Raw genomic sequence first — 12,914 nt, 5'->3', positions numbered from 1 at the left:
GCACTGTGCCGAAAACTTCGCTACAGATCACCCTTGTCTTGCTTGTGCTTCTGGTAGACGCCGGTTTTGTAGCCAGGAAGCGGACAGCAGCAACTTCCAACTAGTTTTAGTGTACTCAAACAACACAGTAAAACAGCATGCATCTTTTGCAGAACAGGAAAAACTCGACCGTGACAGGATTCGAACCTGCAATCTTCGGATCCGAAGTCCGACGCCTTATCCATGAGGCCACACGGTCACTGGCGCAATATACTTCCCCACTCACACCTCGTTTTCGCCATTTGTACACTTGGCAGAATGATTTTCCCATCTTTGACGCAGTTCTCCATCTCAAATTTCAGTACTAAAAGTACGACGCTACTTCTTGCTGTGTCCCATCGCAAGTTACATTCAAGCCCTTATGACGCTGATCAAACAAGAGGTGGCAAATCAGCTTCAATCGTTTAGTGCCATCTCAGTCGCTTGCAGAAGGTACCTCACCCTATGTGATACAATGGCGAATTGTCGCTATTACCAAAGCGGCGGCGGCGCCGACAACGACGACAATCGCGAGGGTCTTTATCAGGGCTAGAAAATACATCACAAGAACTAAGTATTTCACGTCGGCATTCTCCGGAGACTGCCTAAAGCAGCAGTTTCTGGTGCCCACTTTAATAGCACCATTCACACTATTCATTTGCGAGAGCATTTCTTAAATACCGCACCCATTCATAATTTTTTTTATCCTTGACCGCTTTTTTCGAAAATGCCACGGTGGGAGGGGCTGTTACAAAATTCATTTGCCGCCTGTGAGGATCGAACTCACGACCTCTGGTTTACTAGACCAGCGCTCTGCCACTGAGCTAAGGAGGCGCCTCCTAGCGGACTTTTAGGATACTTTGTTGTTACAAACTAGTGAATCTGAGCCCTTCAGCTCGAAACGCACCGCATGAGCGACCATTATTTGCATTTAGTTAGCACAGCTGCTGCTTTCCTACACATCTCATACTATATCGATGTACAACTAAAATTGCAAAACAACACATTTATTTCATTTCAGAGTCACTTTCAGCTTCAAATACCGTTCCTCTGATATTCATACGAAGCTAGGCATCGTCGTAACCCGTTACGTTCATTACGCAAGGCTCACGAGAGGGGCGCATGTTGGATCCGCGTAGACACAAAATTTTGCGCCGTCCAGCGTGGGGCTCGAACCCACGACCATGAGATTAAGAGACTCATGCTCTACCGACTGAGCTAGCCGGGCTGCACGCAACGCGTTACGAGCCATACAATACTGATGTGACCTGCGACCATCTATTGAAGATTCTTTTGACTACAGCTTATTTCCTGCTGCCACAAATCAGCTACAATCCTATTCAATGAAAAATTGTCTCCGAAAGGCATCAAATCTGCATGAAATGATACGTGGCTATCAGCTCCATTATTCAACACACATGCTCGACTGTGCGCAGACGCCTGTGGCGTAGCCCTTGGCTCCTGAATCAGATGCAGTAGTTCCAACAAAAACTCTCCTGAACGGCACTGTGCCGAAAACTTCGCTACAGATCACTCTTGTCTTGCTTGTGCTTCTGGTAGACGCCGGTTTTGTAGCCAGGAAGCGGACAGCAGCAACTTCCAACTAGTTTTAGTGTACTCAAACAACACAGTAAAACAGCATGCATCTTTTGCAGAACAGGAAAAACTCGACCGTGACAGGATTCGAACCTGCAATCTTCGGATCCGAAGTCCGACGCCTTATCCATTAGGCCACACGGTCACTGGCGCAATATACTTCCCCACTCACACCTCGTTTTCGCCATTTGTACACTTGGCAGAATGAATTTCCCATCTTTGACGCAGTTCTCCATCTCAAATTTCAGTACTAAAAGTACGACGCTACTTCTTGCTGTGTCCCATCGCAAGTTACATTCAAGCCCTTATGACGCCGATCAAACAAGAGGTGGCAAATCAGCTTCAATCGTTTAGTGCCATCTCAGTCGCTTGCAGAAGGTACCTCACCCTATGTGATACAATGGCGAATTGTCGCTATTACCAAAGCGGCGGCGGCGCCGACGACAATCGCGAGGGTCTTTATCAGGGGTAGAAAATACATCACAAGAACTAAGTATTTCAAGTCGGCATTCTCCGGAGACTGCCTGAAGCAGCAGTTTCTGGTGCCCACTTTAATATCACCATTCACACTATTCATTTGCGAGAGCATTTCTTAAATACCGCACCCATTCATAATTTTTTTTATCCTTGACCGCTTTTTTCGAAAGGGCCACGGTGGGAGGGGCTGTTACAAAATTCATTTGCCGCCTGTGAGGATCGAACTCACGACCTCTGGTTTACTAGACCAGCGCTCTGCCACTGAGCTAAGGAGGCGCCTCCTAGCGGACTTTTAAGGTACTTTGTCCTTACAGACTAGTGAATCGGAGCCCTTCAGCTCGAAACGCACCGCATGAGCGACCATTATTTGCATTTAGTTAGCACAGCTGCTGCTTTCCTACACATCTCACACTATATCGATGTACAACTAAAATTGCAAAACAACACATTTATTTCATTTCAGAGTCACTTTCAGCTTCAAATACCGTTCCTCTGATATTCATACGAAGCTAGGCATCGTCGTAACCCGTTACGTTCATTACGCAAGGCTCACGAGAGGGGCGCATGTTGGATCCGCGTAGACACAAAATTTTGCGCCGTCCAGCGTGGGGCTCGAACCCACGACCCTGAGATTAAGAGTCTCATGCTCTACCGACTGAGCTAGCCGGGCTGCACGCAACGCGTTACGAGCCATACAATACTGATGTGACCTGCGACCATCTATTGAAGATTCTTTTGACTACAGCTTATTTCCTGCTGCCACAAATCAGCTACAATCCTATTCAATGAAAAATTGTCTCCGAAAGGCATCAAATCTGCATGAAATGATACGTGGCTATCAGCACCATTATTCAACACACATGCTCGACTGTGCGCAGACGCCTGTGGCGTAGCCCTTGGCTCCTGAATCAGATGCAGTAGTTCCAACAAAAACTCTCCTGAACGGCACTGTGCCGAAAACTTCGCTACAGATCACCCTTGTCTTGCTTGTGCTTCTGGTAGACGCCGGTTTTGTAGCCAGGAAGCGGACAGCAGCAACTTCCAACTAGTTTTAGTGTACTCAAACAACACAGTAAAACAGCATGCATCTTTTGCAGAACAGGAAAAACTCGACCGTGACAGGATTCGAACCTGCAATCTTCGGATCCGAAGTCCGACGCCTTATCCATGAGGCCACACGGTCACTGGCGCAATATACTTCCCCACTCACACCTCGTTTTGGCCATTTGTACACTTGGCAGAATGATTTTCCCATCTTTGACGCAGTTCTCCATCTCAAATTTCAGTACTAAAAGTACGACGCTACTTCTTGCTGTGTCCCATCGCAAGTTACATTCAAGCCCTTATGACGCTGATCAAACAAGAGGTGGCAAATCAGCTTCAATCGTTTAGTGCCATCTCAGTCGCTTGCAGAAGGTACCTCACCCTATGTGATACAATGGCGAATTGTCGCTATTACCAAAGCGGCGGCGGCGCCGACGACGACGACAATCGCGAGGGTCTTTATCAGGGCTAGAAAATACATCACAAGAACTAAGTATTTCACGTCGGCATTCTCCGGAGACTGCCTAAAGCAGCAGTTTTTTTTTTTTTTTTTTTTTTTCCTTTATTGAATTTCAATTCCCCCCGAAGGGGGCGGGCTGGCAGCAGCTTAGGACGCCGCTCTGCAGCCTACAGATTTTCTGATAAAAAGCAGGAGAATAAACAATAATAAAAAACAGGCGATAAAATCGGGGACTTAGTGAGTAAACAGGTGAAAAGAAAATGGGGAAATTAAAACAAACAACAGAGGGAGGATGAAGCGAATAAAAATACATACGGAGCAGACAGGGGAAACAATAGACAATTAAAAAAACACGGCGACAGTCTGGATTCTGTTTTTTTTTTTTTTTTTTTTTTTTTTTTTTTTTTTTTTTTTTTAAAGCAGCAGTTTCTGGTGCCCACTTTAATAGCACCATTCACACTATTCATTTGCGAGAGCATTTCTTAAATACCGCACCCATTCATAATTTTTTTTTTTTTTTTTTTTTTTTTAAAGCAGCAGTTTCTGGTGCCCACTTTAATAGCACCATTCACACTGTTCATTTGCGAGAGCATTTCTTAAATACCGCACCCATTCATAATTTTTTTTATCCTTGACCGCTTTTTTCGAAAATGCCACGGTGGGAGGGGCTGTTACAAAATTCATTTGCCGCCTGTGAGGATCGAACTCACGACCTCTGGTTTACTAGACCAGCGCTCTGCCACTGAGCTAAGGAGGCGCCTCCTAGCGGACTTTTAGGATACTTTGTTGTTACAAACTAGTGAATCTGAGCCCTTCAGCTCGAAACGCACCGCATGAGCGACCATTATTTGCATTTAGTTAGCACAGCTGCTGCTTTCCTACACATCTCATACTATATCGATGTACAACTAAAATTGCAAAACAACACATTTATTTCATTTCAGAGTCACTTTCAGCTTCAAATACCGTTCCTCTGATATTCATACGAAGCTAGGCATCGTCGTAACCCGTTACGTTCATTACGCAAGGCTCACGAGAGGGGCGCATGTTGGATCCGCGTAGACACAAAATTTTGCGCCGTCCAGCGTGGGGCTCGAACCCACGACCATGAGATTAAGAGACTCATGCTCTACCGACTGAGCTAGCCGGGCTGCACGCAACGCGTTACGAGCCATACAATACTGATGTGACCTGCGACCATCTATTGAAGATTCTTTTGACTACAGCTTATTTCCTGCTGCCACAAATCAGCTACAATCCTATTCAATGAAAAATTGTCTCCGAAAGGCATCAAATCTGCATGAAATGATACGTGGCTATCAGCTCCATTATTCAACACACATGCTCGACTGTGCGCAGACGCCTGTGGCGTAGCCCTTGGCTCCTGAATCAGATGCAGTAGTTCCAACAAAAACTCTCCTGAACGGCACTTTGCCGAAAACTTCGCTACAGATCACTCTTGTCTTGCTTGTGCTTCTGGTAGACGCCGGTTTTGTAGCCAGGAAGCGGACAGCAGCAACTTCCAACTAGTTTTAGTGTACTCAAACAACACAGTAAAACAGCATGCATCTTTTGCAGAACAGGAAAAACTCGACCGTGACAGGATTCGAACCTGCAATCTTCGGATCCGAAGTCCGACGCCTTATCCATTAGGCCACACGGTCACTGGCGCAATATACTTCCCCACTCACACCTCGTTTTCGCCATTTGTACACTTGGCAGAATGAATTTCCCATCTTTGACGCAGTTCTCCATCTCAAATTTCAGTACTAAAAGTACGACGCTACTTCTTGCTGTGTCCCATCGCAAGTTACATTCAAGCCCTTATGACGCCGATCAAACAAGAGGTGGCAAATCAGCTTCAATCGTTTAGTGCCATCTCAGTCGCTTGCAGAAGGTACCTCACCCTATGTGATACAATGGCGAATTGTCGCTATTACCAAAGCGGCGGCGGCGCCGACGACGACGACGACGACAATCGCGAGGGTCTTTATCAGGGGTAGAAAATACATCACAAGAACTAAGTATTTCAAGTCGGCATTCTCCGGAGACTGCCTGAAGCAGCAGTTTCTGGTGCCCACTTTAATATCACCATTCACACTATTCATTTGCGAGAGCATTTCTTAAATACCGCACCCATTCATAATTTTTTTTATCCTTGACCGCTTTTTTCGAAAGGGCCACGGTGGGAGGGGCTGTTACAAAATTCATTTGCCGCCTGTGAGGATCGAACTCACGACCTCTGGTTTACTAGACCAGCGCTCTGCCACTGAGCTAAGGAGGCGCCTCCTAGCGGACTTTTAAGGTACTTTGTCCTTACAGACTAGTGAATCGGAGCCCTTCAGCTCGAAACGCACCGCATGAGCGACCATTATTTGCATTTAGTTAGCACAGCTGCTGCTTTCCTACACATCTCACACTATATCGATGTACAACTAAAATTGCAAAACAACACATTTATTTCATTTCAGAGTCACTTTCAGCTTCAAATACCGTTCCTCTGATATTCATACGAAGCTAGGCATCGTCGTAACCCGTTACGTTCATTACGCAAGGCTCACGAGAGGGGCGCATGTTGGATCCGCGTAGACACAAAATTTTGCGCCGTCCAGCGTGGGGCTCGAACCCACGACCCTGAGATTAAGAGTCTCATGCTCTACCGACTGAGCTAGCCGGGCTGCACGCAACGCGTTACGAGCCATACAATACTGATGTGACCTGCGACCATCTATTGAAGATTCTTTTGACTACAGCTTATTTCCTGCTGCCACAAATCAGCTACAATCCTATTCAATGAAAAATTGTCTCCGAAAGGCATCAAATCTGCATGAAATGATACGTGGCTATCAGCACCATTATTCAACACACATGCTCGACTGTGCGCAGACGCCTGTGGCGTAGCCCTTGGCTCCTGAATCAGATGCAGTAGTTCCAACAAAAACTCTCCTGAACGGCACTGTGCCGAAAACTTCGCTACAGATCACCCTTGTCTTGCTTGTGCTTCTGGTAGACGCCGGTTTTGTAGCCAGGAAGCGGACAGCAGCAACTTCCAACTAGTTTTAGTGTACTCAAACAACACAGTAAAACAGCATGCATCTTTTGCAGAACAGGAAAAACTCGACCGTGACAGGATTCGAACCTGCAATCTTCGGATCCGAAGTCCGACGCCTTATCCATTAGGCCACACGGTCACTGGCGCAATATACTTCCCCACTCACACCTCGTTTTCGCCATTTGTACACTTGGCAGAATGATTTTCCCATCTTTGACGCAGTTCTCCATCTCAAATTTCAGTACTAAAAGTACGACGCTACTTCTTGCTGTGTCCCATCGCAAGTTACATTCAAGCCCTTATGACGCTGATCAAACAAGAGGTGGCAAATCAGCTTCAATCGTTTAGTGCCATCTCAGTCGCTTGCAGAAGGTACCTCACCCTATGTGATACAATGGCGAATTGTCGCTATTACCAAAGCGGCGGCGGCGCCGACGACGACGACAATCGCGAGGGTCTTTATCAGGGCTAGAAAATACATCACAAGAACTAAGTATTTCACGTCGGCATTCTCCGGAGACTGCCTAAAGCAGCAGTTTCTGGTGCCCACTTTAATAGCACCATTCACACTATTCATTTGCGAGAGCATTTCTTAAATACCGCACCCATTCATAATTTTTTTTATCCTTGACCGCTTTTTTCGAAAATGCCACGGTGGGAGGGGCTGTTACAAAATTCATTTGCCGCCTGTGAGGATCGAACTCACGACCTCTGGTTTACTAGACCAGCGCTCTGCCACTGAGCTAAGGAGGCGCCTCCTAGCGGACTTTTAGGATACTTTGTTGTTACAAACTAGTGAATCTGAGCCCTTCAGCTCGAAACGCACCGCATGAGCGACCATTATTTGCATTTAGTTAGCACAGCTGCTGCTTTCCTACACATCTCATACTATATCGATGTACAACTAAAATTGCAAAACAACACATTTATTTCATTTCAGAGTCACTTTCAGCTTCAAATACCGTTCCTCTGATATTCATACGAAGCTAGGCATCGTCGTAACCCGTTACGTTCATTACGCAAGGCTCACGAGAGGGGCGCATGTTGGATCCGCGTAGACACAAAATTTTGCGCCGTCCAGCGTGGGGCTCGAACCCACGACCATGAGATTAAGAGACTCATGCTCTACCGACTGAGCTAGCCGGGCTGCACGCAACGCGTTACGAGCCATACAATACTGATGTGACCTGCGACCATCTATTGAAGATTCTTTTGACTACAGCTTATTTCCTGCTGCCACAAATCAGCTACAATCCTATTCAATGAAAAATTGTCTCCGAAAGGCATCAAATCTGCATGAAATGATACGTGGCTATCAGCTCCATTATTCAACACACATGCTCGACTGTGCGCAGACGCCTGTGGCGTAGCCCTTGGCTCCTGAATCAGATGCAGTAGTTCCAACAAAAACTCTCCTGAACGGCACTGTGCCGAAAACTTCGCTACAGATCACTCTTGTCTTGCTTGTGCTTCTGGTAGACGCCGGTTTTGTAGCCAGGAAGCGGACAGCAGCAACTTCCAACTAGTTTTAGTGTACTCAAACAACACAGTAAAACAGCATGCATCTTTTGCAGAACAGGAAAAACTCGACCGTGACAGGATTCGAACCTGCAATCTTCGGATCCGAAGTCCGACGCCTTATCCATTAGGCCACACGGTCACTGGCGCAATATACTTCCCCACTCACACCTCGTTTTCGCCATTTGTACACTTGGCAGAATGAATTTCCCATCTTTGACGCAGTTCTCCATCTCAAATTTCAGTACTAAAAGTACGACGCTACTTCTTGCTGTGTCCCATCGCAAGTTACATTCAAGCCCTTATGACGCCGATCAAACAAGAGGTGGCAAATCAGCTTCAATCGTTTAGTGCCATCTCAGTCGCTTGCAGAAGGTACCTCACCCTATGTGATACAATGGCGAATTGTCGCTATTACCAAAGCGGCGGCGGCGCCGACGACAATCGCGAGGGTCTTTATCAGGGGTAGAAAATACATCACAAGAACTAAGTATTTCAAGTCGGCATTCTCCGGAGACTGCCTGAAGCAGCAGTTTCTGGTGCCCACTTTAATATCACCATTCACACTATTCATTTGCGAGAGCATTTCTTAAATACCGCACCCATTCATAATTTTTTTTATCCTTGACCGCTTTTTTCGAAAGGGCCACGGTGGGAGGGGCTGTTACAAAATTCATTTGCCGCCTGTGAGGATCGAACTCACGACCTCTGGTTTACTAGACCAGCGCTCTGCCACTGAGCTAAGGAGGCGCCTCCTAGCGGACTTTTAAGGTACTTTGTCCTTACAGACTAGTGAATCGGAGCCCTTCAGCTCGAAACGCACCGCATGAGCGACCATTATTTGCATTTAGTTAGCACAGCTGCTGCTTTCCTACACATCTCACACTATATCGATGTACAACTAAAATTGCAAAACAACACATTTATTTCATTTCAGAGTCACTTTCAGCTTCAAATACCGTTCCTCTGATATTCATACGAAGCTAGGCATCGTCGTAACCCGTTACGTTCATTACGCAAGGCTCACGAGAGGGGCGCATGTTGGATCCGCGTAGACACAAAATTTTGCGCCGTCCAGCGTGGGGCTCGAACCCACGACCCTGAGATTAAGAGTCTCATGCTCTACCGACTGAGCTAGCCGGGCTGCACGCAACGCGTTACGAGCCATACAATACTGATGTGACCTGCGACCATCTATTGAAGATTCTTTTGACTACAGCTTATTTCCTGCTGCCACAAATCAGCTACAATCCTATTCAATGAAAAATTGTCTCCGAAAGGCATCAAATCTGCATGAAATGATACGTGGCTATCAGCACCATTATTCAACACACATGCTCGACTGTGCGCAGACGCCTGTGGCGTAGCCCTTGGCTCCTGAATCAGATGCAGTAGTTCCAACAAAAACTCTCCTGAACGGCACTGTGCCGAAAACTTCGCTACAGATCACCCTTGTCTTGCTTGTGCTTCTGGTAGACGCCGGTTTTGTAGCCAGGAAGCGGACAGCAGCAACTTCCAACTAGTTTTAGTGTACTCAAACAACACAGTAAAACAGCATGCATCTTTTGCAGAACAGGAAAAACTCGACCGTGACAGGATTCGAACCTGCAATCTTCGGATCCGAAGTCCGACGCCTTATCCATGAGGCCACACGGTCACTGGCGCAATATACTTCCCCACTCACACCTCGTTTTCGCCATTTGTACACTTGGCAGAATGATTTTCCCATCTTTGACGCAGTTCTCCATCTCAAATTTCAGTACTAAAAGTACGACGCTACTTCTTGCTGTGTCCCATCGCAAGTTACATTCAAGCCCTTATGACGCCGATCAAACAAGAGGTGGCAAATCAGCTTCAATCGTTTAGTGCCATCTCAGTCGCTTGCAGAAGGTACCTCACCCTATGTGATACAATGGCGAATTGTCGCTATTACCAAAGCGGCGGCGGCGCCGACGACAATCGCGAGGGTCTTTATCAGGGGTAGAAAATACATCACAAGAACTAAGTATTTCAAGTCGGCATTCTCCGGAGACTGCCTGAAGCAGCAGTTTCTGGTGCCCACTTTAATATCACCATTCACACTATTCATTTGCGAGAGCATTTCTTAAATACCGCACCCATTCATAATTTTTTTTATCCTTGACCGCTTTTTTCGAAAGGGCCACGGTGGGAGGGGCTGTTACAAAATTCATTTGCCGCCTGTGAGGATCGAACTCACGACCTCTGGTTTACTAGACCAGCGCTCTGCCACTGAGCTAAGGAGGCGCCTCCTAGCGGACTTTTAAGGTACTTTGTCCTTACAGACTAGTGAATCGGAGCCCTTCAGCTCGAAACGCACCGCATGAGCGACCATTATTTGCATTTAGTTAGCACAGCTGCTGCTTTCCTACACATCTCACACTATATCGATGTACAACTAAAATTGCAAAACAACACATTTATTTCATTTCAGAGTCACTTTCAGCTTCAAATACCGTTCCTCTGATATTCATACGAAGCTAGGCATCGTCGTAACCCGTTACGTTCATTACGCAAGGCTCACGAGAGGGGCGCATGTTGGATCCGCGTAGACACAAAATTTTGCGCCGTCCAGCGTGGGGCTCGAACCCACGACCCTGAGATTAAGAGTCTCATGCTCTACCGACTGAGCTAGCCGGGCTGCACGCAACGCGTTACGAGCCATACAATACTGATGTGACCTGCGACCATCTATTGAAGATTCTTTTGACTACAGCTTATTTCCTGCTGCCACAAATCAGCTACAATCCTATTCAATGAAAAATTGTCTCCGAAAGGCATCAAATCTGCATGAAATGATACGTGGCTATCAGCACCATTATTCAACACACATGCTCGACTGTGCGCAGACGCCTGTGGCGTAGCCCTTGGCTCCTGAATCAGATGCAGTAGTTCCAACAAAAACTCTCCTGAACGGCACTGTGCCGAAAACTTCGCTACAGATCACCCTTGTCTTGCTTGTGCTTCTGGTAGACGCCGGTTTTGTAGCCAGGAAGCGGACAGCAGCAACTTCCAACTAGTTTTAGTGTACTCAAACAACACAGTAAAACAGCATGCATCTTTTGCAGAACAGGAAAAACTCGACCGTGACAGGATTCGAACCTGCAATCTTCGGATCCGAAGTCCGACGCCTTATCCATGAGGCCACACGGTCACTGGCGCAATATACTTCCCCACTCACACCTCGTTTTCGCCATTTGTACACTTGGCAGAATGATTTTCCCATCTTTGACGCAGTTCTCCATCTCAAATTTCAGTACTAAAAGTACGACGCTACTTCTTGCTGTGTCCCATCGCAAGTTACATTCAAGCCCTTATGACGCTGATCAAACAAGAGGTGGCAAATCAGCTTCAATCGTTTAGTGCCATCTCAGTCGCTTGCAGAAGGTACCTCACCCTATGTGATACAATGGCGAATTGTCGCTATTACCAAAGCGGCGGCGGCGCCGACGACGACGACAATCGCGAGGGTCTTTATCAGGGCTAGAAAATACATCACAAGAACTAAGTATTTCACGTCGGCATTCTCCGGAGACTGCCTAAAGCAGCAGTTTCTGGTGCCCACTTTAATAGCACCATTCACACTATTCATTTGCGAGAGCATTTCTTAAATACCGCACCCATTCATAATTTTTTTTATCCTTGACCGCTTTTTTCGAAAATGCCACGGTGGGAGGGGCTGTTACAAAATTCATTTGCCGCCTGTGAGGATCGAACTCACGACCTCTGGTTTACTAGACCAGCGCTCTGCCACTGAGCTAAGGAGGCGCCTCCTAGCGGACTTTTAGGATACTTTGTTGTTACAAACTAGTGAATCTGAGCCCTTCAGCTCGAAACGCACCGCATGAGCGACCATTATTTGCATTTAGTTAGCACAGCTGCTGCTTTCCTACACATCTCATACTATATCGATGTACAACTAAAATTGCAAAACAACACATTTATTTCATTTCAGAGTCACTTTCAGCTTCAAATACCGTTCCTCTGATATTCATACGAAGCTAGGCATCGTCGTAACCCGTTACGTTCATTACGCAAGGCTCACGAGAGGGGCGCATGTTGGATCCGCGTAGACACAAAATTTTGCGCCGTCCAGCGTGGGGCTCGAACCCACGACCATGAGATTAAGAGACTCATGCTCTACCGACTGAGCTAGCCGGGCTGCACGCAACGCGTTACGAGCCATACAATACTGATGTGACCTGCGACCATCTATTGAAGATTCTTTTGACTACAGCTTATTTCCTGCTGCCACAAATCAGCTACAATCCTATTCAATGAAAAATTGTCTCCGAAAGGCATCAAATCTGCATGAAATGATACGTGGCTATCAGCTCCATTATTCAACACACATGCTCGACTGTGCGCAGACGCCTGTGGCGTAGCCCTTGGCTCCTGAATCAGATGCAGTAGTTCCAACAAAAACTCTCCTGAACGGCACTTTGCCGAAAACTTCGCTACAGATCACTCTTGTCTTGCTTGTGCTTCTGGTAGACGCCGGTTTTGTAGCCAGGAAGCGGACAGCAGCAACTTCCAACTAGTTTTAGTGTACTCAAACAACACAGTAAAACAGCATGCATCTTTTGCAGAACAGGAAAAACTCGACCGTGACAGGATTCGAACCTGCAATCTTCGGATCCGAAGTCCGACGCCTTATCCATTAGGCCACACGGTCACTGGCGCAATATACTTCCCCACTCACACCTCGTTTTCGCCATTTGTACACTTGGC

The 12,914-nt window shown here is 46.7% G+C and overlaps 25 non-coding genes across 25 annotated transcripts; all 25 read right to left on the bottom strand.

Annotated features, from left to right (window-relative positions):
- Positions 1-165: 165 nt before the first annotated feature.
- Trnar-ucg (transfer RNA arginine (anticodon UCG)) lies at positions 166-238 on the bottom strand. Its single transcript has one exon. It is a non-coding gene; the product is annotated as a tRNA-Arg (tRNA).
- Positions 239-780: 542 nt separating this feature from the next.
- On the bottom strand, positions 781-852 carry Trnat-agu (transfer RNA threonine (anticodon AGU)). The gene has a single exon. It is a non-coding gene; the product is annotated as a tRNA-Thr (tRNA).
- A 321-nt stretch (positions 853-1,173) lies between these two features.
- On the bottom strand, positions 1,174-1,246 carry Trnak-cuu (transfer RNA lysine (anticodon CUU)). The gene has a single exon. It is a non-coding gene; the product is annotated as a tRNA-Lys (tRNA).
- A 440-nt stretch (positions 1,247-1,686) lies between these two features.
- On the bottom strand, positions 1,687-1,759 carry Trnar-ucg (transfer RNA arginine (anticodon UCG)). Its single transcript has one exon. It is a non-coding gene; the product is annotated as a tRNA-Arg (tRNA).
- A 536-nt stretch (positions 1,760-2,295) lies between these two features.
- On the bottom strand, positions 2,296-2,367 carry Trnat-agu (transfer RNA threonine (anticodon AGU)). Its single transcript has one exon. It is a non-coding gene; the product is annotated as a tRNA-Thr (tRNA).
- Positions 2,368-2,688: 321 nt separating this feature from the next.
- Trnak-cuu (transfer RNA lysine (anticodon CUU)) lies at positions 2,689-2,761 on the bottom strand. Its single transcript has one exon. It is a non-coding gene; the product is annotated as a tRNA-Lys (tRNA).
- A 440-nt stretch (positions 2,762-3,201) lies between these two features.
- Trnar-ucg (transfer RNA arginine (anticodon UCG)) lies at positions 3,202-3,274 on the bottom strand. The gene has a single exon. It is a non-coding gene; the product is annotated as a tRNA-Arg (tRNA).
- Positions 3,275-4,280: 1,006 nt separating this feature from the next.
- Positions 4,281-4,352, bottom strand: Trnat-agu (transfer RNA threonine (anticodon AGU)). Its single transcript has one exon. It is a non-coding gene; the product is annotated as a tRNA-Thr (tRNA).
- A 321-nt stretch (positions 4,353-4,673) lies between these two features.
- On the bottom strand, positions 4,674-4,746 carry Trnak-cuu (transfer RNA lysine (anticodon CUU)). The gene has a single exon. It is a non-coding gene; the product is annotated as a tRNA-Lys (tRNA).
- Positions 4,747-5,186: 440 nt separating this feature from the next.
- Trnar-ucg (transfer RNA arginine (anticodon UCG)) lies at positions 5,187-5,259 on the bottom strand. Its single transcript has one exon. It is a non-coding gene; the product is annotated as a tRNA-Arg (tRNA).
- Positions 5,260-5,807: 548 nt separating this feature from the next.
- On the bottom strand, positions 5,808-5,879 carry Trnat-agu (transfer RNA threonine (anticodon AGU)). Its single transcript has one exon. It is a non-coding gene; the product is annotated as a tRNA-Thr (tRNA).
- A 321-nt stretch (positions 5,880-6,200) lies between these two features.
- On the bottom strand, positions 6,201-6,273 carry Trnak-cuu (transfer RNA lysine (anticodon CUU)). Its single transcript has one exon. It is a non-coding gene; the product is annotated as a tRNA-Lys (tRNA).
- A 440-nt stretch (positions 6,274-6,713) lies between these two features.
- Positions 6,714-6,786, bottom strand: Trnar-ucg (transfer RNA arginine (anticodon UCG)). The gene has a single exon. It is a non-coding gene; the product is annotated as a tRNA-Arg (tRNA).
- Positions 6,787-7,328: 542 nt separating this feature from the next.
- Positions 7,329-7,400, bottom strand: Trnat-agu (transfer RNA threonine (anticodon AGU)). The gene has a single exon. It is a non-coding gene; the product is annotated as a tRNA-Thr (tRNA).
- Positions 7,401-7,721: 321 nt separating this feature from the next.
- Positions 7,722-7,794, bottom strand: Trnak-cuu (transfer RNA lysine (anticodon CUU)). Its single transcript has one exon. It is a non-coding gene; the product is annotated as a tRNA-Lys (tRNA).
- Positions 7,795-8,234: 440 nt separating this feature from the next.
- Trnar-ucg (transfer RNA arginine (anticodon UCG)) lies at positions 8,235-8,307 on the bottom strand. The gene has a single exon. It is a non-coding gene; the product is annotated as a tRNA-Arg (tRNA).
- A 536-nt stretch (positions 8,308-8,843) lies between these two features.
- Trnat-agu (transfer RNA threonine (anticodon AGU)) lies at positions 8,844-8,915 on the bottom strand. The gene has a single exon. It is a non-coding gene; the product is annotated as a tRNA-Thr (tRNA).
- A 321-nt stretch (positions 8,916-9,236) lies between these two features.
- On the bottom strand, positions 9,237-9,309 carry Trnak-cuu (transfer RNA lysine (anticodon CUU)). The gene has a single exon. It is a non-coding gene; the product is annotated as a tRNA-Lys (tRNA).
- A 440-nt stretch (positions 9,310-9,749) lies between these two features.
- Positions 9,750-9,822, bottom strand: Trnar-ucg (transfer RNA arginine (anticodon UCG)). Its single transcript has one exon. It is a non-coding gene; the product is annotated as a tRNA-Arg (tRNA).
- Positions 9,823-10,358: 536 nt separating this feature from the next.
- Positions 10,359-10,430, bottom strand: Trnat-agu (transfer RNA threonine (anticodon AGU)). Its single transcript has one exon. It is a non-coding gene; the product is annotated as a tRNA-Thr (tRNA).
- Positions 10,431-10,751: 321 nt separating this feature from the next.
- On the bottom strand, positions 10,752-10,824 carry Trnak-cuu (transfer RNA lysine (anticodon CUU)). The gene has a single exon. It is a non-coding gene; the product is annotated as a tRNA-Lys (tRNA).
- Positions 10,825-11,264: 440 nt separating this feature from the next.
- Trnar-ucg (transfer RNA arginine (anticodon UCG)) lies at positions 11,265-11,337 on the bottom strand. Its single transcript has one exon. It is a non-coding gene; the product is annotated as a tRNA-Arg (tRNA).
- A 542-nt stretch (positions 11,338-11,879) lies between these two features.
- Trnat-agu (transfer RNA threonine (anticodon AGU)) lies at positions 11,880-11,951 on the bottom strand. The gene has a single exon. It is a non-coding gene; the product is annotated as a tRNA-Thr (tRNA).
- Positions 11,952-12,272: 321 nt separating this feature from the next.
- Positions 12,273-12,345, bottom strand: Trnak-cuu (transfer RNA lysine (anticodon CUU)). The gene has a single exon. It is a non-coding gene; the product is annotated as a tRNA-Lys (tRNA).
- A 440-nt stretch (positions 12,346-12,785) lies between these two features.
- Trnar-ucg (transfer RNA arginine (anticodon UCG)) lies at positions 12,786-12,858 on the bottom strand. Its single transcript has one exon. It is a non-coding gene; the product is annotated as a tRNA-Arg (tRNA).
- Between the last annotated feature and the right edge of the window lie 56 nt (positions 12,859-12,914).

Source organism: Schistocerca cancellata, chromosome 8 (assembly GCF_023864275.1).
Source record: "Schistocerca cancellata isolate TAMUIC-IGC-003103 chromosome 8, iqSchCanc2.1, whole genome shotgun sequence".
Taxonomy (NCBI): Eukaryota; Metazoa; Arthropoda; class Insecta; order Orthoptera; family Acrididae; genus Schistocerca; species Schistocerca cancellata.
Note: the sequence above shows the minus strand (reverse complement) of the source record. Positions and strands in the feature narration are given on the sequence as shown.